This window comes from Chroicocephalus ridibundus, chromosome 5, assembly GCF_963924245.1.
Source record: "Chroicocephalus ridibundus chromosome 5, bChrRid1.1, whole genome shotgun sequence".
In the NCBI taxonomy this organism is placed as follows: domain Eukaryota; kingdom Metazoa; phylum Chordata; class Aves; order Charadriiformes; family Laridae; genus Chroicocephalus; species Chroicocephalus ridibundus.
The window spans coordinates 28,976,356-28,998,075 of NC_086288.1; the positions used below are offsets into that span (position 1 = coordinate 28,976,356).

General features: G+C 44.5%; 1 long non-coding RNA gene across 1 annotated transcript; it reads left to right on the top strand.

The window, feature by feature from the left end:
- The first annotated feature begins 1,369 nt into the window (after window positions 1-1,369).
- Window positions 1,370-3,854, top strand: LOC134516124 (uncharacterized). Its single transcript, XR_010071226.1, has 3 exons — window positions 1,370-1,440; window positions 1,550-1,628; window positions 3,804-3,854. It is a non-coding gene; the product is annotated as an uncharacterized LOC134516124 (long non-coding RNA).
- Window positions 3,855-21,720: the final 17,866 nt, after the last annotated feature.

The following is a 21,720-nucleotide window of genomic DNA, read 5'->3' on the forward strand; positions in this document are numbered from 1 at the left end:
AAAGCTCAACACCAGGGTGGCTGAACCCAAGTGGAAAAACATGGAGCTTTACCATACGTACCAATGCTCCCCATATTTTTAGCAACCGCTGAAGGCTGAGATCCAGCCTTCATGGTCACCAGACCATGGCACATGGGTGACATGCCACCAGTGTCATCCCTCCACATTGCTCACCACCCTGGAGGCTGCCAAGACTACCATGGTCAGTATCAACGGAGGGTGCAAGCCATGGAGTTGTTCTCTGCGCGACGCCAACTTGCACCGTCCCCCTGCTCACCGTGCCACAGCATCGGCTTGATGCCCTCCTGGCCCCGGGGACTTCCCCCGCTCCCACCTATGGTGGTCAGCCGCAGCAACCACCATCTCAGGACCCTCAGCAGCTCTTATCTTCCTGGTTGGTTTTGTTTTGTTTTATTTTGGGGGTTTTCTTTATTGGGTTGGGAGGGTGGTTTTGCAAAACTCCGTCCTCTTCCACCTGATGTTCCTTGCTTTTGCTCAGCTTGAGAGATGCTGTGGGACGTCGTCTGAGGTGTTGCACCTCATGGAAGCAGACCACCACCAGGCTGCTGGCTTGTGCCCCTTGAGCAGCCAGCTCACCACACAGGCAGCTGACTCCAGCCTTGCCTAGTCTGGTTGATCAGTTACTGCAGAGGAAAAAAACCCCAGTCTTTGTGCTCCCTTGAGCTAAAGTTTCACCTGGCTTTTAACTGCAGTAATAGCACGCTTTATAGCCTCCATGCTCCCACTATGCACCAGTGCTGGAGCAGCACAGAAGCCAGCTCAGCCCAAACCGTTATATCAAGAGCACGCCCAGTGAGTTCTCCCAGTTGTTTATAGCCCTTATTTTGCTAATGGAAAGTTAATCATTGGCTTGAAACTGTGCAAAAATGTTAAGGGAAAGAATCACAAGCTCACAGGAAGAACTCTAATGTGTTTCCTAGTACATCCCTCTCATTTGGCCCTGCAGATCACAGCTCTAAACACCTCAGGGTGAAATGTGTCTGAGCATTTCAACACCTAGCAAATATTAACCACCTTAGAGCAGGCTCGAACAAGCAGGATTCGGGGTTGCCTTTGTGCCGTAGCCTGCAGAGTCAGAAGCCCAAGGTTTGTGGAAATAGTCACTTTTAAATTCTGCCCTTTTCTCCTGTAATTTTGGTAAAGACCAGCACTGGAACGGAGTAATGCCACAAAAGCACTCACACCACCCAAGGACCCTCCGCCGCTCAACAAACATTATTTAATTAAGCTTTTTGATGCCCTTTCAAGATAATTATGGCATTGTTATTTCCTGCTTTTAGAAATGGGGAAATTAGGGATTCTCGGAGAGTAATGCCAAGCCAACTGACTCACCATGCCCATCAGTTCTCAGCAGATCCTCTCAAGGCCACCCAGAATTTCTGACCTGTTGGTGCAGAGGAGCCCATCTGCACCCCCTGGGTAAGGAAGATAAATACCCTGTTAGCTCGGCTGTTTGTAAAAGGAGGGTGAAAAAAAAAGTCTGTGTTCAATAACAGTCTTTTTTCTGAAATCTACTTTTCCTGCTCAGAAGTGATGTTGCATTGACTGCCCATCAGAAGCAAACACAGTAACATGAATGGCAGCCCCCCTGTGGCCAAGCTGAACAGGTAGGGTTACTTACAGGTGTGCTCGCTCTTATTTTCTGTCTGTTCTTCCTTAGCACTCATTACTGTCCTTCCCAGGGAAATAATGGATAGTGGGCTGGATGGACTTCATCAATTCATACTCATTTTAGTGACCCATTCGGTCAAAGGAAATACGAAAGCAAATCTGCAAAGATTTCAGGTGGATCACACCTGATAATATATTTGTCCTGCAGTAAAAAGCAAAGTCTCTTTGCACCCTCTTTTTTTCCCCAAGCGATGTTTTCTAAAATGGGAAAGATATGCAGCTGCTTAAATATGCATATAGCAAAGAGAGAGGAAAACAAAATTCTGGTGTTTAAGCAGAATGAGCAAGTGGAGAGTGTGGAAGTGCTACATGCCTGTTGGTAATTTATCTGTGAGGTTAGGGGTGGTTTGGGGTGTTTTTTGGAGAATATAATCTGGCCACCCATAGAGAACAAACTCAAACCCTGGTGGGCGGGCTTGTTTGCCTCACAGCAATGCAGCTGTGCTCTTTAAGGAGCAGCATCCCATAGGAATATAGCCTGCAAAGCAAAACAGGCTGGCCTTTTTCTTTCCTCAACTTAGAACCGTTTGAACAAGTGGGGGAAAAAAAAAAGTATGGCAAGAAGAAAGTGTACCAGAGACAGGGTATTGCACACCACTATTCAACGTCCGGAGCCACGGGTCGTTGTACGTCTCCGGCTGCAGGTGGTGGTGCTCCTGCCCACGGCATCCCTGCATCACCACTGTAGCCCCTGTTTTGTAGTCATATCCCTGCCCGCTACTCCCTTTGGTATGTGTCCAGTGAGATGTTTGTCAGTGAAACAGCACAGCATCAGCGGCCTCCCCAGCTCTCTCTCCCTCAAGCAACCCGTTTTCTGTCTGCAGCAACACACAACGTGGAAGTTAGAGGGGCCTCGGTAAGTTTGTGTTTCAGCTTGCTTGCTTTACTGATTTAGTATAAATTACATGGATTTCTAGCAACCTCAGATGCTTACAAAACTAATGAGGCAAGAGAAGAGCACTATACAAAAATGCCAGAGAGCAACCTGTGCTTCTGGCACTTATGGTTGTATTTTACTGCATTAGGAAAGCTCCCATTGAGGTACAAACTTCTCCATGCTGTACAAGTTTTAAGACCCTAATAAAAATAAGATTGAATACAACGGCCAAGAACTAGACACTTAAACAAACTGAAACCAGGCACATACTCACAAAAGTGTGATTATCTTCTCTGTACTGCTGTGCTCTAGTCCCTCTGGTGAGTGACGCAAGGTGGCATGAGAGCAATTGTCTTATTCTCTTGCTGGATATCATGGCAGCCTCCCCAGACAGGACTTCAAAGAAACAGTTAATGGGAAGCTTATCCCTGAGAAAGCTTTATTTGCTGCTGAGCACCAGGCACTGTCACTGCTCAAAGTCAACAGTGCCTCTCCCAGGGCACGACGACATGGCTAGGTGCAGGCACACAGGCCGTTGCCCATGTCCTGAGCCAGACAGAGTGAAGCCAGCTGCAGTTCAGAAGCTGCATTAACTTGGGTCCCAGCCCTATAAAGTGCCTGATTTATTCACCAGCTGTTTTTCAAGACCACAGCCAGTTTCCTTATGTGGTCTGAGCATTTGGAGGTAGCTCTTGCGGTTTAAAGCTCTGTATATCTCTGCAACAACTGCTCCTGGAGAACTCCAGTGTCTTTCTGCAACACATCATCTGTTGTTCAAGCACAGACAAAGGCAGATGTACACAATCCCATCTGCCTGTACGAAACACTGATAAACATGTTAACTACCTGCTCGTTCATTCCTGTCGGTAGCAGCCCCTGCCTGCTAGGGACCAGTCTGACCAACACAGCATAACATACTCTTTCCATAGATCATGAGTAATTATGCTGAGGGAGCTTTTGTCTTAGACTTAAACAGTACATCAGTTAATGCCTTCCCTTACTGCTAAGATCAGTACAAAGTCACTATCATGACTCCAGAAGCCATTTCTTTGACTGACACACGCCAAAATCTACAAGGGGTACAAATGCACGGCAGCCTCTTGTAAGAAGCCCATAAGCAGTGGGAAGCCCAGATGTGCTGGCCCAGTGGGCATGACGTGGCCAGCCAAGAAGGTACACCAGCATGGGAAAACATCTTTTGGTTCATAGCTTTATCTCACATTTTTTTTTCCAGCTGCTGCGGTGCTGGCTGAAGCTGCTGTCCTTCACACCTCAAGACTGCCACCTACCACCTGCCAGAGCAGGGGATCAGGTAGGTCTTCTTGAACCCCCTTCCATCCAAAGGAGCCAAAGTAGCAACAGCTGCTTGGCAGTGATCAGCTGGTTGTAACTGAGGTACGGTGAGCGGCTGCTGCTCTGGGAGGGCCATAATCTCTGGCAGGGGTCAGTGAGGAGCACAGCTGCTTGTAGGAGATCCCAAGCTATGTGGATGCACCAGATAAAACTCTGGTGTGTGTGTGACTGTGGTTTTCAGCTGATAAATGAGCCAGGCCCAAGGTAGCTCTTTATACTCTGCTTCAGTGTTGGTAAAAGACTCTTGGGTCAAGTAGGGCTTGGGTGTAAAGAAACCTGGTTTTGGCAAACCATAGCTACTTTTTAATGTTCTCCTCATCATGACTTTCTAGAGATTTTTGTCTTTTATTTTATGGTAGGGTGACAACATTACCGTGCAGGTGGTGCACCTACCTCTGAATTTAATTTGTTCTCATCTCATAATTGCATCCCAGAGGAAACGCTGAGCGTACTGCAGACAAACACAAGAGTACAATTACTCTTCCAGGTCTGCTGTATGCTCTGGTGGAAAGAGGCCTCTGAGGGTGCTCAGTCACTCCCAGAGCCCAGATTGTCCCTCTGATCTGATTACAGTTCCAAGCCCTTCTGCTTGAAGACACCTGATGGTATTCTTGGCACATGGAACAAGCCCAAGGGGAGGCAGGTGCTTTAGATTGAGACTAGGTAGTTACACTACGCAGAGTTACGAGCTTCTCAAATGCTGCTAGAGGTTTCCTGTGGACTTTTTGTTGAATTCTGCCCCACTGCCTGGATTCAGCCAGGAGGAAGTGTTTGCAGATGTGGGTGGTGGTTGCCGATTCAGGCCTCCTTGGATTTAGATGATGAATGAAGATGTTCAGCTCTTCTAGCAGTTCTATGCCCAGATATCCTTCTGAAGTAGAGAACCATTAATTGCTCAACTAGGGAGGTGTTAATTGCTGTGTTGTTACAGCTGCAGCTGACTATTTCAGGCTGTAGGCAAACCGTCCCACAGTACTTTCTGCTCCCAAGATAGTTTCCAGGCCCTATGCAGATTGCAACCTTTGCCGTGGCAAAAAAATCTATTGAAGGTACCAGTGGGATAGAGGGGAGGGCATGTCCCTTCAAGTTTGCTGGACTTGCTTTGTCAAGAGGTGGTTAGCCAGCCAGAAGGTATGTGAGCTGCGTGGGAGCGAGCTGCACAGGTACCCGCCGAGGCTGCGTGCTGCAGCCTGAAGGATGCATCTCTCATCTTTCTCAGTTATTTTTTAGCCTTGTTGTTTAAAGACGTGATGCTTCTACTAATGAGCTTTGTGGGCCTCTGTGCTGCTAGGAGGCTGTGTTTTCTTCTGGAGGTATCAGTTTTGCTCGGGGGGACGGGACTACAGCAGCATAGGTGCACAGGGCTTGCTGCTGCCGCAGCCCCAGCCATCCTCTGGCTGCAAAGTGACCTGCAAGTGCCGTTTTCTGCGTGTTTTCCTTTCCCCTCTGCTGCAACCGCAAAGCTGTAACAAGCGCTGCATATCTGAAGCGTTCATTTTGGCCTAATGGTTTCTTAATCCTCAGCAGACGGGGCTGGGGGAGCAGGGGGTGGGGGCGACACACTGACATTATATGAGCAGCAGACGGCTCTGTCCTCAATACCTCAAGGTACTCTAAATTAATGCTGATAAAGCTGGCAGCCTATGCTAATCCTCAACTAAATGCATGAAAAATGATTAATAAAACAAAGCTTCAAGCTCCAGCAGCTCCTGCATTCAGGTCACTGACCATATTTTAAGGAACAGCTTTTGTGCTCGTACATGGGTCTTGCTCCTGGGGTGGGGAGGCAGAAGTGACAACCAGGGCCACACACTGGTGTCTTGTATGGCATGGCTTTTCCCAAGTTCTTCTCCATTGGACAGAAAAAAAATTGCTGTTACATATTCTTCTTACTAAATCCTCCACTTACGCCCTATTAAATGTTTCCTGATGTTTTGTACTAATGTTCTCATTATTTAGTAGTGACAAAAGAATATATTTTGTTTCCAGGAGAGCAAAAGCCTTATTTTCTGACTGTGTTTATCTCACTTGGGAGTTTATTCTAAATGCAGTGCTATTAAGACCGCATAAATTTAAGCGAGGAGTGGTTTATGACATGCTTAAAGTGTATCTCTAATTTGTTTATACTGGTGAATGGGGCAGGAGGTAAAATGCATATTATTTCTTCTGGACACAATCTGAGGGCTTAGCTATACCTAATTCAGTTGCAGTTAATGAAATATTTCAGTCCAAGAGAGAGACCTCTGCCCTAAGGATCTGCCCTCAATGGGAGGGCAATGAGAGTCTTTCCACTAATGCTTTCAACGTGACTTCTTGCCACCACCATGGTCTTGCACCCCCCGAAAAGCCAGGAAACAATAAATAGCTGTAGGTTTGCTGTATTGCAAGCCCAGCACGTTTGTCACACATCCTTTAAGAGCTACCCTCATGGTTGACTGCTTTGCTGTGATTAAGCCGCAAAGAATTCAGAGATCCTACCAGCCTCGGCGCTGGGATTTGCCTTTATCCTTTTAAAAGGGCAGTTATTATTACCATGCTTCTTGCCAGGACAATTTTGGTCAAAAGATTGCGGGCTGCTTTCCCATCCCAAACAATTCAAGTTTGTAACCCATCAATGTGGGCTCCCTCTGTTCCCCCCCTTGTCTCTCACCCGTGCCTGTCTCCCTCAGGGTCAACTGAAGCTTACAAGCAGACGTGGCACGGGGGACTCTAAGGGTTAAATGCAGAAATTTGCTGGCCAGAGCTTATCCCAGCTGAAGGCCGAGCCTGCCTTCATGAGCTGTTGTGTCACCAGAGATGCCCTAACCTCTCAAAACATTTGAAGGCGTGCATTATTCCTGATCCGCTCAAGCATGAGGGAGAAGTTGTGTCCCTCAGGGGTTTGTATTGGGACTAGTACTGTTTAACATCTTCATCAGTGACATAGACAGTGGGATCGAGTGCATCCCCAGCAAGTTTGTGGATGACACCAAGCTTAGTGGTGTGGTTGACAGGCCTGAGGGACGGGATGCCATCCAGAGGCACCTGGACAAGCTCAAGAAGTGGGCCTGTGTGAACCTCATGAGGTTCAACAAAGCCAAATGCAGGGTCCTGCATCTGGGTTGAGGCAACGCCTGGTATCAACACAGGCTGGGGGATGACGGGATTCACAGCAGGAGAAGGACTTGGGGCTACTGGTGGATGAAAAGCTGGACATGAGCCAACAATGTGTGCTCGCAGCCCAGAAAGCCAACTGTATCCTGAACTGTATCAGAAGAAGCATGGCCAGTAGATCAAGGGAGGTGATTCTGCCCCTTCACTCCACACTGGTAATACCCCACCTGGGGTACTGTGTCCAGCTCTGGAGCCCTCAGCACAGGAAAGGCATAGATCTGTTGGAGTGGGTCCAGAGGAGGGCCACACAAACGATCAGACGGCTGGAGCACCTCTCCTATGGAGACAGGGTTGTGGTTGTTCAGCCTGGAGAAGAGAAGGCTCCAGGGAAACCTTATAGCAGCCTTTCAGTACTTAAAGGGGGCCTACAGGAAAGATGGGGACAAAGTTTTTATGAGAGCCTGTTGCAATAGGACGAGGGTAATGGTTTTAAACTAAAAGAGGGTAGATTTAGACTAGATACAAGGAAGAAATTTTTTATGATGAGGGTGATGAAACACCGGCACAGGCTGCCCGGAGAGGTGGTAGATGCCCCATCCCCAGAAACATTCCAGGTCAGGTTGGACGGGGCTCTGAGTAACCTGATCCAGTCGAAGATGTCCCTGCTTATTGCAGGGGGCTGGACTTAGGTGACCTTTAAAGGCCTCTTCCAACCCAAACTTTTCCACGAATCTATGATTCTGTGAATTCACAGCCATTTTCTTCAGCCTTCGAAGGGAACTCTAAGCTGCAATTTGGATTCTATGCAAAGCCCTCTGAGCACAAAGCCTTGCACCAATGGCTGATGCTTGCTCCTGCTACAGACCATAGGGTACATTTGCAAGCAACAAAGGCGCAGAAAGTATTCACCTCCTATGCAGCTCAGAGATGCCACTTAGCATCCTGGGCTCTGACTTCCAAGCGCATTCTTGCTTCAGAGCGAAACCTGTGACAGAAAATTGGATTTCACTGAAGTATGAGGTGTTCAAAACACTCATTGCTTCTGTCTCATTTGAAAAACAGCTCCCCCTCAGCCCCAAGATATATTAATATCCTTCCCCTGTCACTTCCCCCAAGTTCAGCTACAATAGCAATGAAATTCAGCGGAAGTTGCAAGTACCAGATCATCTTTGTCAAGAGATGGCAACAAATCATTATGGAGGAAGTTATATTTAATCAGCGTTTTTCAAAGACTCACAGGCTGTTCCCCCCCCCCCTTCCCCCCCCCTTTTCTCTCTCTAAAGTAAAATTAAGTTCGTTTCAAAACTGGATGAGCCTTCTGTGTTTGCTTAGTCTAGTTTTGACAGGACAGCCTGAGCTAAAATAAGCCTGTGCTGGTCCTGATCTCAAGCAAAAAAAATTGAGAGACCTAAGGGGTCTGTATGAGGGAGGGAGCGCATCTCCCTCCGATGCTGTGTAGAGCTCGTCCCGTGCTCTCGAGATTTCACTCTGTGCTGCTGTTCGCGGAGAACAGCGTGCAGCCCCTTGAGGAAGCCTTGGTGCATCTCGTGTTGCTCTGTCAGAAGTAAAATCTAAATTAAGATGGAGGAGGTGGTGGGTTTCTAGCCGAAGAGAGGAACGGAAAGACTTGCCTCCAAGAGAAATATAACCAGCAGGGCTCTGTAGAAGGATTGTAGGACTTGCTAGACATTTCTTTTTTAAACCTACAAAATCTGAAAAGCAAATTAATAGCCTCTTTGAGTCATTCTGTGAAACCCATAGCAAGCTGTGAAATTTTACTCAGCGGCTAAACTTCTCTGTAAGTTGTTTGGGCTATTTTTCCCCCACAGAGAGGGGAAAAAGAGAGAGCGGGAAGCTACAAACTGGGAAAGGACTAATGCTGAAAGGCAGAGTCTCTCTGCCAGAGTTGACTTTCATTCCTCCCCAGTGTTTCAGTGGAAAACCCACGAATAGCTTCAGTCGCAGAAGGTTTAAACGGGGGGCTGTAGGTGATGCAGCAGTTTTGCACCGAGCAGCTATGCTGGGTGGTGAAGGTCAACTCACAAAGCTGACATCTGGCACAAGGGGTACAGTGACAAGGACATACCTGTGTGCACGCGTGCTGCATCCGCTGAGACAAACCAGGGTAGTGAAAAAAGGACAGCCCCTTTTTTCTGCGTAAAGAAAAATTAAGCGATTCAGGAGTGGGTCGTCTCTGTTTTATGCTACTTTAGATCACGTCGACACTGTACTATTTGGTCTATTTTATCAGATCAAAATTTTGAGTGTCATATACCATGAATCATTTTTCTGACATGATAAAACTTTTGCTAGAATGAGAAACAATGAGGCATGATACTGAGTCCCAGTGTAAGATCTCCTTGTGTTTTCGTGGGATACCGAAACAGGGACAGGGATCAGCCCCTGTTCCTCTGTCAGTTCCTTACATCCTCTCTGTCTTCATGCCTTTCTTCGACTTCAGGAAATCAGGCTTATGTAAGGGTCCCTCAAGCATCCTCAGGTAGAGGTCTCGCAACTGACAAGCTGCCCCCATTTTGTCATTTCTTTCCTCTCCCCAGGCCCTTCTTCCACTTCCAATTCACTGCAGGACCAAAGAAACCTCATGTTTTTCAGCAACGCTTTGTGTGGTTGTTTTTGGGCTAGCCCTGACAGCAAGCCTGTGGTTTTCAAAACCTCCCAAGGGGCCTGGAAGCTATTGCAGGGGGAACCTGTGTCTCTCAGGCTTGGAAATACCCTAGCCCAAGCCCTCCACGTAATTTTTTTTTTCTCGGAAATGGAACTATTTTCAGGAAGAAAAAAAAAAAGTAATAATTTATCTTCTACTGAAGAGATAAAGTAACATTTTCTGTGCTTGGGGCAAATTTCTGCTCCCAGATCAGCATGACAGATTGCATGTCGGGCTGGGAGCAGCTCAGACATACGGGGAGCAGAGTGGGGACCTGTTTTCCATGCAGGACGCGTGTAACCCTCCAACACTGGTGTTAGGGTGGCAAACCAGTACTCACCCCCCCACTTTAAGTTTAAACTGATTAAGAATTTGTAACTGTAGTGATTATTTGACATGCTTGAACTGCCAAGATTAACCTGGTATTGCAACCTCCAGAAGGCCAAGTTCTGTGCGTGGGATTTCTAGTACTCGTTATGTCCAGTGCTGACTGAATGCAGCAAATAGGCAAAGCCCAGCCATTCTGCTGTGGCAAGGTCACAGAAATCCAAGACAAAACAAGATCTGTTCCACACTTTTATGTAAGTAAAATTCAAATTCAGTTAAAAAAAAGAGAGCAAGTTGGAGTTGGAGAATGCCTCTGTTCTTTTTTTCTCTCTTGTTTGTCCCCTTATACTCATTATTCTGCTTTCCTACATGACATTCGTAGGAGTCCAGCTCCTATCCCAGGGGCACAGCAAATCTTTCCTGGCATGATACAGAAACGTAGTATTGAAGAACTCTTTAAGCCAGATGGAACTGGTTCAGTTTTAAATAAGTCTGAAGAATAATATTGTTCATTTAACACAAAAAAACCTTTGTCCTTTGCTATCAGTAGCTTTGTTCCTTTCTTATATATCATTATAGCATTTCTGTGCTGTATGTAAGGCTCACCCTTACACGTGAAAAAAAAAAAATTCTTCTAGTAAAAAATGTATTTTATTCCACTTGTACCCTTCAACTTACTCTAATGAGAAGTATTAATGTCATGAACATTCTATACCGTGGAGTTCAGGCAGTCAGTATGAAATGCCACTGGTGGCTTCTGAGAGCCTGAAGGTTAAAGGATGCTTTGTCTCCAATGCTCTCTTCTTCTGGAGGTCCCCTTGTGTCGCAGAGGGGCTAGAAATGAGAAGGGTCTCCCTGTTCAGTTTAACGAGAACATGCAGTTCAGGGCTAGTGCTTTCCAACAAAGGTTTTACCGGAATCTATGGCAGATTTCTCTTCAGCACCTCCTGGCTGCCTGCCCCTCTCACAGGGGTGGGGGAAGAAAATGTACCTACGTTTCAGGCACCGCCAACGTAGTATAAAACCACTGGATGGCATTAGGATTGTGCACCAGGGCGGCTAAGGCATGATCACACAGCTTGGTCTGCTGCCTTTTCTGCAAGAAAAATAATGTTTGCTAGGATGGCAGCTGGGGGAGGGAATACCTTTAAGCCTTGCATCTAAATTGCTCAGACTTCGGCTTTAATCACTCCTCCAAGGGGATGAGTAGGAAGTTAAAACAGCTGGAGCCACAATTTCAGCGGTATTCCTGAAGGTGATTAGTATCTCATTTCCAGGATTTTTTTTAAAGTGCATAACTATATCCTGTGATAATTCAAAAATTTAGCCATGATGTCCTTTATAGATGAGGGAAAACGCATATTTTTTTCCAAAACTCCAGCTGAGCCTTAAATCAGAACAACCAACACAACATGTTAACTTTTGGGGGGGGGAAGCATGATTATTGCAAGAAATTACTGTCTTGGCACCATTCTCTTCTGCTGGGAAACTCAGCACCTGAAGGGCCCTGGAGCTACTCTTGTGCAGGGGAGATGCTGCCGTGCTGATGCGCTACGGCTTGTAGGGGAACAAGTCCAAGACACAAGTCTTCAAATTGCCCTGGGTCTCGTGTTAAGAAAAACAAAAGCAGGCTCAGGTATTTCTGCAACAAGAGGATGGAAATATAGTTGTAGGGAAGGTGGGAGTTGGGGAGATCATGGCTATGAAATGCATTTGTTTCAATCTTGTGAAGTACCATAGCGTATTGAAGCACTTCAGTGAAAATCAGGAGAGATGGATTTTGACACAAATGTGTCTTCTGAATCAGCTAGATGCGCATCTCCCCGCCGACATTATTCATAGGTGAACTTTGAGAAGTGCTAGCCTCATCAAAATGAAAAAACAGATCACTTTTTCCCATCTCCAGACAAGCTAAGGTCTGAAGGAAATATATCGTTAGGTGCAGGAATATGAACTTTGATGAGCATAAAGGACCACATGGACCTCCAGAGATCAGCTACTGATTATTTTTTTCTGAGAGTCTGTGTAGCTCTACAAGGAAAATGTAATTTTCTGTTATTGAAATATAATAAATTTCTCATTTCTTCCTATTTCCTACAGGCCCTAACTTTACCAGCTACTATTGCAAAGACAACTAGAGCGTTCATAACTGAGAATTTAAATGGAATACGAGGTGTACCCGTCAGCACACTCACCTTTTCTTGCATGCAGTGCAGGAGGCTTATCTGGAGGAGAGCCAGAACCTCTCTTCTAACACCACCGGGATCCACCCTGGTGTTGTAAAGCGAAGTTATCTCAAACATACAAACTATGTGGTTCCTAGCCGTGTCAGGCAAAACTTTCAGCTCGTTATTTTTTCTCCTCCAGTTTTCCAAATGGGTGTTTTCTGAGGAGTTACTACCAAGTGGAACCTACAGCCATGCTGGTTGAAATGCTGTTGTGCTGCTCGAGCGGCACGGAGAGCTGTGTTAGCAGTGTGAAAGAAGATGAGGGGGGAAATGATGGAGATCAAATCATCAGGAGCTTGAACACCATCTAGAGTGACTCTGGCCTGAGGAGATTGCCACCTAGATGAAAGGAAAGTGTGCTCTATCTTCACCTTTCTGTATTAAGTTGTGATGTTGGCAAGATTTGTGTCTGTCTGTTTGTCTGCACTGACAATGCTCTCTTTTATTTTTTGAAACTTCCTGTGGAAGGATTGTAATAGAAAGAAAAATGAGGAAATATAGGATTATCTTTTGAACTCAGTCCTCAGACCAACAAAGGAATATATTTGAAAATGGTTTAGGTAGATTTTCAGTCTGCAAAATAACCTATTTTGCTACAAAAATGCCATGTAGCATTCCCTGAATACTTAAATTTGAGTCAAACCACACCAAATCGTGCCCTGATGTGGAGCAGAGGAAGGTTTTTAAGATTCTCTTCCCTGATGCTCACATCCAGAGTGGACCTGTAAGTAGCTAACATTTAGACAAACAACCCGGCTTCTTGGCTAGCTGTTGCCCAGCAGGCACGCTCTTACCTCTGGCGAGGCTCTCCTGGCCCTGCAGCCCACACCCTCCCAGTCAAGCTTGGACCCTAAGTCTGAAATTTAGGAAACTTCAGGCTCTTTCACCAAACCTAAAGAAAAGCCATGTTAGTTGTCAGTATTGGCGAACCTCTGCTCCTTCAAAGCTCCATCGCCTCTGCCTCTGCTGACGCTCGTGGTAAAAAAGAAAAACATTTTTCTGTTGACATCAGTGAGGCAAGGAGTGGGCCCAGCTTCATTCACACCCACACGGTATGTTTAATTAGAAACTATTTTCCTCTAAGAGCAGGCATTTGAATTTCTTGAGATGTTGCAAAGAGCTTCAAGAGGGAGTTGCCGAGGGGTTGGGGGTGTTTCAGGTAGGAGGAGGCAAATAACGGTTGGAGGAAAAAAAAAAAAGAGGCTCGGATCAGGGTAGTTTTGTAATGATGCATAATCAAAGGCTGTTTGCATGTTCTTCAGATTTTTCAGAAGTGTTTTCCACCCCTTTCAGGATAAATTTGACCGTAATCTAGATAAAACTATTTTCTAACCAGTTAACACAGTCCATGATTGCCCTGCGAATGAGAAGATACTGCAGCCACAAGGAACAGCTGCCTTGCGCCAAAACTTGCTTTTCTTTAGATGTCGTCTTCTAGCCTGCCATGAACTTTTTCCATCATGTGCTTTCAGTCCTGTGCCCAGGGAAATAGTTATTTATTAGTGTCGTAAAGAGAAGGTTTGTGCTCGATTTAATCAGAAGAGTCTCTGTCCGTATCCTTCTTACTGCTTGAGCGTTGGGATTTACGAAGGAGCCATTGGCTGTTTGCCTTGTATGTACAGTTAGGTGACATGATTGCAGATTACAGCTCATGTGTGACAGTTTAACAGCAGTGGTAAAATGCAGTCAAGGTCAGAGATTTGACGAGAGCTGTCCCAATTCATGCCCTAATGACATGCTTGGAAGTTTGCATCTGTAAGTACCCTCATGGCTTACACGATGTGCAAAACGCAGAATTTGGGTCTGAAAGTTGATCTCTGACCGGAGGGAGGTCCTAAATATTAATAAAAAGCCCCTCCTTATTGCAACCAACAATATCCAATCCCTCCATATGTGAAGGCTGCAACTAAGGTGACCTCTGAGACCAAAGTCCTTTGAAAGCAGCTACTAATTTTTTGAGAAGTGCAGGCACAGAGTTAAATGTTCCTGAAGCTGCTTCTTTCCTCTGGGACATATAAAGAAGAAATCGCCTTTGGCCTTCCAAAGAAACCGTACATCCCACTGTGTCCGTCATAGCTGATGTAGCACGGGAGGGATCAGGAGCACAGACCAAGTGCAAGCTCCACTTTCAGTTGAAGGTGTGAGAGGGACTTGCTGGGAGTTATTAACGATTTCAAGCCTTCTTATTAGGCTCTTCAAAGCAGATAAAGACAGGCAGGCATGCATGCATAACTGTCCAGTGGAGACAAGCTGGACTGACAGTTGTTTCTGAAACCTGGTGATAGGTGTGGCTGGAGAAGCTGTTTTCCTGGTGGACGAGAGCTGCCTGATGGCAGCGGTGGGGAACCCACGGTGGTAATGTGAAGAGGGAGATGTGCAGTGACTCCCTGAAGTGCCCCAGTGCCTACTACTTTATTGGATCTGGGTGTAGTCCTTCCTTCTGCTGCTTAATTCATTCCAAGTACTCGGTAGCTGACTAAAATTGAGTAAAGCTGTCACTACCGGTGGCTAAGATTAAGATGTGCTCTGCTACTCTTGTTTATTTTCCCTTCAATTTGGGGGATAATGCAGTGCCGAGGTGCTATGCTGACACTGCAGCACCCCATTTCACCGTGGCTGTTGCTTGGTTCTACTCAGCCAAGTGGGGAGGAGGAGGAGGAGGAAGGGGTGGGGTGGCACAAGGAGCTACCCTGTGAGCATCTCCAACCCAGGGGACGGAATGTTCAAATGAGCTGCTGTAGGCAATGTGCTGCGTGCAGCTCATCAAGTGGAAAAATACTGCTTCAGACTCCAGGGTGGAGGCTTCCTTTTGTCGGTTAGAAAAGATGAAGGTCTTATTTAGCATCAGCACGCTGACTGCAAGGTCTTCTGTAAGAGTGATGCAGCGCTGGGGGAGAGGGATGTCACTGGGGATGTCCGGGAGAGCCAAGGAGGGTCTTAAGGTGTGAATATTGCCAGAAGGCAAAAAAAAAATCTTTATTTTTGCAAAGAGGAGCTGTGTAAGGGACTGTGATTTGGTACCACCTTGTTCTGCTGTCTGCCATCAGTTTGGCCCCCTTGTACTTGATATTATGGTTCCAATTATGAAAAATTGCTAATCTGTTACTGGATAGTTTAACAGCTGAGTAGCAGCTGTTGGACTCACGAAGACCCATCATTTGCTTGTAAACACTGTTTGTTAGCGTTGTGGTTTAACCCCAGCCAGCAACTAAGCACCACACAGCTGCTTGCTCCTGACGGTGGGATGGCGGAGAGAATCGGAAGGGTAAAAGTGAGAAAACTTGTGGATTGAGATAAGATAAATAGGTAAAGCAAAAGCTGCATGCAGAAGCAAAGCAAAACAAGGAATTCATTCACTACTTCCCATCAGCAGGCAGGTATTCAGCCATCTCCAGGAAAGCAGGGCTCCATCACGCCTAACAATTACTTGGGAAGACAAAACACCGTAACTGCGAAGGTTCTTCTTCTTCCTTCTTCTTCCCCCAGCTTTATATGCTGAGGATGATGTCACATGGTATGGAATATCCCTTTGGTCAGTTGGGGTCAGCTGTCCTGGCTGTGTCCCCTCCCAGCTTCTTGTGCACCCTCAGCATCCTCGTTGGTGGGGCGGTGTGAGGAGCAGAAGAGGCATTGACAGTGTGCAAGCCCTGCTCAGCAACAGCTAACACACCCCTGTGTTATCAACATTGTTTCCAGCACAAATCCAAAACATAGCCCCATAATAGCTACGATGAAGAAAATTAACTCTAGCCCAGCCAAAACCAGCACAGTTAGGAATTTCATGTTGAAATGTAGTTCTTCCACAATCAGACTTTTACAAAGGAAAATGCAAAGGAAATCTTTCATCGGCTGTGGGGTTAGTACAGACTGAAATCTTCGTGTTTGTAGCACAGCAACAAAATACTGTATTTTCAGTGAGTTCGGCACTGACCTTTAGCACCCCCAAAATGCTCTCTGGGCGATGCATGTTGTGTGCCCAGTTTCTCCCTACTGCAGATACTGGGCTGTATCTGTCCATCTTGGAAGAAGACGGTGCACTTAGCACACTGGCTTAGCTGTGTCCTGCAGTCCCACGAGTGCCCTCAATTTTGGGGGGACTGGGCAGCCTCTTGGTGAGAACTAACCTACCATAAATTTCTTTATCTGAGGCCTAAACTGCAACAAAGGAAATACATTTTGCATGGGAAGGTCAACTGTGGGATAGGATGCAGGGAACATGGAAACCACAACTCATGGAGGCACTGTTAGGCCATGCAGAAATACTGTTTCACTTTGAAGAGAGCCAAAGTAACATATTTTGATTTGCCTCAACATACACAACTGAAACATTTTGTTTCAGTCAAAATTAACATGTTGAAAAAATGTCAACTTTGCTTTAGAATTTGTATTTTAAAGTCATTTTAATCAAACATACTGAAATTCCTTTCTGTGTAGGAATTCAGATTTTTGCTCAGGTGTGACTAATAATTGATGATTAGTTTGAGGTACAGAAAAATAGTGATTGTCGTAATGTAGTATCAGTGGCTAATTACAGCTCTATTTTTTTCAGGGAATGCTATTTTACCATTAGAAATTTGATGTTCTTATAGTATAATTTTTTCCCCCAATGGGTCTAAAATTTTTTTCAATAGAAAAAAAAATACATTCAGAACCATAACACTTTCTAATTCTACTGAGCCCTTAGTTGTTATACCTCAGCATATTGAAGGATAAGGTATCTTTGAAATAATTTGTTACTATTGGTGGAAGGAAGCCTGAAGTAACGCCCATAACATTTTTAGCTATTCAGCTTCATAAATATCAATTCATTGGATATATACTAAGCGCAGTTTGTAGCTACAGACTCCTCTAGTTGCTCACAAACAACAGGAATTTATTGTTTGGAGTACAGAGAATGTATGCCTGTCTTGTAAGGCAAGTTACGGTATGTTTTACAAACTCACTTTCAGGGAGATAACTTTTAAATAAGGAGAGATTGTTTTGTGTTATCTTCTGGCTGAAAACAGTGACCAGCATACAAGCTAACTGCGGATTTCTGGCCTGCTTTAATGTTTTCTTCTGGCTTGACCCAGAATTGTTCCTTTCCTCCTGGTAACTTACTAGACTGTACTTTTTTATTATGTTTTTGTATAACTACTACTTGAGAAAGGGCACTATCCCTCTATTATAGGGCTTCTGGCACAAAGGGAAGCTGAGCATGGTTGCAGCTTTCATATGTGCTCATATTATAATAAGGGTTTTGTAATCAGGAGCCCATTATAGATTGATTTTTTTCTTTCAAGATACAGTTCAAAATGTCCTGGTTTCAAAGAAGCTTAAAAAGCAGTGTTAAGGTGATCTGCTAGAATTGTATTTTGGATAATATTCATTTCCTAATAGCATATTTTGGCTTTTGCCTCTTTGAAAACTGTCAAACCATCAGACCTATTGCAAGAGTCTGGAAAACCGGGCTGCCTTCTCTTCAGGGACACGCGTCCCCTTCCAGGCCATCCCACAGCCAAGATCTACAGGCTCTTTTAATTTTGGGGAACCATATAATAAAAGCTGTAGTAGCTCATGTGCCATAGGAGTGAGTTATGGGTCCTCCGCTGTGGGAGCCTGTGATTAGGGGGAGCCGGGTTTCCTCCTTGTGCAACCGAGAGACCAGAAACAAGCAGTGCTCCTCACACGGACCGATCGGGTTACTTGCTGCATAGCACGTTCGTGACTAAGTAACCACTCCTGCTGATGCTGCAGTCCCACGGGCAACCCAAAAATGAAACCCCAGGCAGCAATCAATGTGTGAATCAATGTAGCTAATTTTCTTTTACTCTTTTTTTTTCTTTTCTTTTGTGCAATGAAAACAAATAATTGGATGCCACAGGCAGCTGCTTGATCCGAGAGCTATACTTTCTCCCTCCTGATAAAGATAACAATGAATCCCCCTCTTTTTTTTTTTTTTTTTTTTTTTTTTTTTTAAACAGTTATTGAGCAGCTCAGTGGGAAGCTCTGAATCCTTCATGCAGTTGTAGGGAATTTATTCTACTGGAAAATTTACCATTCCTAAGGAGTCGAAGTGTAGCATTAAAAATCACTAAAGCAGCACTGTTTACCCAAGACAATGAGAATAGTCAAATTTTACCCTCTTGCTGAGGCGGTTTACTTGACTTTGTTACTGATACTTATAATAAAAACCTCAATTCAAAGGTTTACTGGTATTCTAGACAAGAGAAAAAATAATGAATGCTTCTAAACTGACTCAATGTTTGGTTAAGGCCAACCTGTCAGTTTGATAGGTCGTTATCAACTGGTTCTTAAACTGATTTATAGTCTTGGCTCCTCTGGGGTGTCAAGAACTGGAAAATTTAGAAGTTGAAGCTTACTGCTAAAGTTGGCCTGCTGAGGTACTGAACTTTGAGGAAAATGGCAATGGGGGAGCATACTGTTTATCTTCTTACTTGAGTAGTTGTGAAGGGGGTTTTATAACAGAAGACAAAATTGCAAGTAGGAGTTTTAAATTAGGCATGAAAATGCAGTCATCCTCAAATAGATGATAAAAATGCAAAATCTAGAGATGATAACCTAAATGTAGGTTGGACAAATTCTTGCCTTTAAAAAAATATGAACATTTTCAGACTGATAAGGGTCCTTCAAAGTAAAATGTCTGAAAAAAAAAAAAGAAGTGGAAAGACAAGGATTAAAGAAGACAAGGGTTAAAAAAGGACAAAGTTTAAAAAATGAGGATGGGCAGTAAAGCTCAGAGAAAGGGGGCATTTAAGTAGCATTTATGTTTGTATATCAGATGAGGTATAGAAGATTCGTGAGACCAAAATCATTCCTTTTATATAATTTTCCCAAATTCAGAAAACACAGATGAACATAATAATTGTTCCATGCGAGCAGCAGAGAACAGATGTCAGCCAACTGTCCCAGCCGAGGAACCCAACAGTGCTGCTTCCAGACCAAGAAGGAAATGAGAACGTAAGTCAGAGGCATTACGGGAAAGTTATATCTGATCGTTAATTCTTTCAAATAGTGCTCAAACGTTGAGTTTTCCATAGGACAATATCCCAGATATGAGAATTTCTGATCTCTTTTGATTTAAGTGGCAGTGAGTTAGTCTGTTGTGGGGGTTTTGAAAATCTTCTGTCTGTCAGAAGGTAGGTCTCATGATCATTGTATTCATATAGGATGTGGATAATTGTAAGTGCAAATGGGAGTATTTGGTGTCGTGGGTGAGTGTCCTTCCAACTGGCAATTGCCAGCTCTGTGGTGTGTCTCTCCACTTCTTGAATTTCATGTAATTTCTGTTCTAGACCTCAGCAATGCTGCCAGTGAGAATTTTACCAAAACCAGTATGTTACTGCAAAAAAGAGTCAGTTTTGACTCATCATACTTTTTGATGAAAAAGGTGGTTAGAAAATTCCCAATACAGCTCTTATTTCAAATGTCATTCTTTCTGTAGAGGAAAAGCTTTTTAGAAGAAGGATTAAATTTTTGTTTTATAATGTCCCCTGAATGTGCATTTCCAGAGACAGGTCCCTTCAAATGAGAAGGCTTATTCTGAGCCACTGCGAGCTTTATCTTAGGTTTTTTGGGCTGCCTTGTTTCAGAAACATGTGGCAATTGCTGGTAGTGATACACTGAAATTCAGACTTTGGCGTAACTGGACTTTGAGTTTAAAGCCTTAAGATAACACACGTGAAACTGAGAAGTAGGAGGGCTTGAGGTCAAGTCTCAAATACCCCTCTAGACACAGAGAAGGCAAGGAAGTGAGCAACCCCATACCATATCCTAACTCATACCCTAACGTACTCTTTGTCTACAGCATCAGGTAAAGGGGATGCTTGCAGATGAGCCACAAATATTGGGGTCCCTGTGGGTAAACAGGAGAGATGTGAGCAGGGTTTCAAGACACAAACAATGCTGCCTGGTCATCCAGGCTTAGCAGGGTCCAACAGACAGTGTGCATTGTAAGACTTGGGCATGTGGAGGAGATAGGGAGGACAGCAGAGTGTCTTCACTGGCTCTCCAGCTTTCTCCTGTTCCCTGCTAGCTTGTTGTCAAACTTACTTGAGCCAAATGATCTTCGTTTAAAAGCTGATTTCTTGCAATCATTTTGACTTGTTAGGAATGGGGTTGGGTTTAAACCTACAGACCTCTAAAAATTAATTGCTGTTATGAAATATCTTTTATTCTGGCAGAAAGCCCTTGAACTGATGATGAAAACCTGAGAGTGTTTGCTGTATGAACAAACACCCTACTTTAGAGAAAGCCTTGGTATGCAAGCACTCACTGTCGCTCAGCTCTGTAATGATTGTGAACGACTGAGGAGAAAGGTGGGCAAAAAAAGACTGTATTAAAGACAGCAGTAAGGATTGTTCTATTCAGCTATCACAGGTAGAAACCCAAGTTACCTTCCTACGGGGTACTATAGCATCAGGTGGCTGACAGAGCAAACGAAGTGGATGTCCACATGGTACTGACATGGAAAACCCACCATGACTTTTGGCAGATCTTGATGTTTTATTAAAACAAAATCCAAACCAAACCAAAACAAACAACACATGGACTTAGTATGTTGTAATTTAGCACATGTCTAGAACAGCGCTAACACTTTCCCAAATTCAAAGTACCAAGCTGTTCATTACAAGGAGTGCTGGCTGCATGGACACTGCCACAGGTGCAGTCTCAGATATGAAGGTGCTAGTTATATTTTAGGAATAGCCTGGGGAGAAATGGAAACCTCTGTTGTTGCAATCAGCACAGGTCTGTCAGTGGATGTTGAAATTCTGAATGAAAAAAACACAACGTTTTAGCCACATTTCCTCTTTCTGCTCCACCCTCAGCCTGAGTCTTTCTTTAAGAGTGGTGTCTCAGTTTAGCAGCCAGTGAATAGGGGTTGCTGAGGTGGTTTTTTTTTAGCATTGTAATGTGGAGAACAGAAATATAAACCTTGGTAAAAGGACATAGTGAATAATTTTTAATTGCTTTGAATTATGAACTGTATCTGTCACCAGGGGACACAACCAGTTGTTTAAACTTAATTTTTACAAGGAGGCAAAAGTACAGACTGGAAGGGGAGGGGAATAGATTAAAGAATATTTAGATAAGATGGATATACTCCAGTCAGCAGGACCTGATGGAATTCAACCCGGAGTACTTAAGGTGCTGTCTGAAGCAGTTGCTGAGCCATTAGTGATTATCTTTAAGAACTCACAGAGGAGAGAGGAGGTCCTTGAAGACAAGAGAGGGGCAAACACAGTGTATTATATTTTAAGGACGGGGAAAAGGAGGACCCAGGGAATTACAGACCTGTCAGTCTAACTTAGGTCCTTAAAAGATTCAGGAACAAATCATTAAACAGTCAATTTGCAAATAGCCAGCTGATACAGTGATTGAAAAAAAAAAAAAAAGGAAAAAAAAAAAGGAAAACACAGGCTTGTCAAGAACAATTGATGTCAAATCAATCTAATTTCCTTCTTTGTCACAGTAGCATGTCTAGT